Source organism: Emiliania huxleyi (genome assembly GCF_000372725.1).
Source record: "Emiliania huxleyi CCMP1516 chromosome Unknown EMIHUscaffold_205, whole genome shotgun sequence".
In the NCBI taxonomy this organism is placed as follows: Eukaryota; Haptophyta; order Isochrysidales; family Noelaerhabdaceae; genus Emiliania; species Emiliania huxleyi.
Window position 1 is genome coordinate 221,329 of NW_005200552.1, and position 1,761 is coordinate 223,089.

The window sequence follows — 1,761 nt, forward strand, 5'->3', positions numbered from 1 at the left end:
CAAGAGCGCGATAGAGTGTCCGTGATTGAAATTCCTCCATAGTATATCTCCATGTGTCCCTACCTCTCTCACTCCGTCCCTCCCTCCTTCCCTCACTCTCTCCCTCCCTCCCTCTCTCCCTCCCTCCCTCTTGCTCTCTCCTCCCCTCCCTCTCGCTCGCTCGCTTGCTCTCTCGCTCGCAATTAGTTCGTAAACAAGCGGGCGTGCGCACAGCGCGCGTAGGATTGACTCACTTCCTCCCAATCACTAGTCGGGCGGCGCCAGAAACATCGCCCTACACTAGGACGCCTAGGGCTGCGTTAAACCCTGACCAATCGCTAGGCGGGCGTGCGCACTGCCCGCCTTCCGATCGACGAACACCTCGCCATGTCTCAGCGGCGGGTGCTGGCGGTGAATGTCACACACACACACACACACACACACACACACACACACACACACTCACACACACACACACACACACACACACACACACACACACACACACACACACACACACACACAAGATATATTAGCCTCGTCGAGCACTTCGCTCCTCCGAGCCACGCACCGAATTCTTTTTACTTCACGTCAATCAGGTGAGCCAACCTCGTCGAGCTTTCTCGTCCTCGAATCTCGCGCCAATCACACTTCTTTTTTACTTCACAAGGTCAACCACGTCGTCGAGCTCCTAGTCCTGCGCGCAAGCGGCGCGTCGTGGCGAGACGGCGCCGCAGCGGCCGACGCTTGTGACCAGCGCCTCTTCACACCGCCGGCTGTGAAACAGGCGCGAGGCGCTGCAGCGGGTGATGCCGGAGCGGAGGGGCGCCGTGGTCCGAGAGGGCGGAGGCGACGTGGCTGCTGGCGGCGAAGCTGGCGGCGCCGTCGCTGCTGGCGGCGTAGCAGGCGGCGTTGTCGGCGCAGCTGGCGGCGAAGCTGGCGGCGGCAACGCTGGCGGTGGCACGAGCTGCGATGGACGCGGCGGCGGCGGCGAAGATGGCGGCAGCGGCGGCGAGGGCGGCGGCGGCGGCGAGGGCGGCGGCGGCGGCGAGGGCGGCGGCGGCGGCGAAGATGGCGGCAGCGGTTGCGAGGGCGGCGGCGGCGGCGAAGATGGCGGCAGCGGTTGCGAGGGCGGCGGCGGCGGTGATGGTGACGGCAGAGACGGCGCCGATGCTTCTGGCAGCGCGGCTGATGCTGCTACAACCAGCACGGAAGTCGATTTGCTGAGCGCCACCGCCTCTGAAGTCGCTGCGTACTTCGCCTCCAAGTGCGGCGGCACCGACGAGGAGCAGATCCGGCTGATGGCGGCTCTGACGACGCAAAAGCTCGAGGCGCTGCAGGCGCTAGAACCCCCGCCTCAACCCTCCCCCCTCTCCCCCTCCAGTCTCCTACTTCCCTACCTTTTCCCTGCGAACTTCTAACCGCAGTTACGTTAGGTAGGAAGTGAAGAACAGCCAGGCTCGGACTGGGCAGTGGGCACCAACGCGGTATGGGTGGACGCTGGACAGATGATGACGACACGCACGAGCGACACACAGACACAAACAAGCTCACAAAACACACAGCCAGCTCGTCGGAGTCCGAGGGAAGAATTCTTGAAAGAAAGAAAATCTTTTCGTTCGCTTCTCCCTTGGGCTGTTCCATCTTCCCATCTCCTTCCAGCTCAGGCGAGGCGGGGGGGGGGCGCGGGTGCGGGGTGCGGTGCGGTGCCAGTGTGTGCGTGTCATGTGGCCACAGCAAGTGTCCATCCGTCTGTATCCGTCTGTATTAATATTAACAACG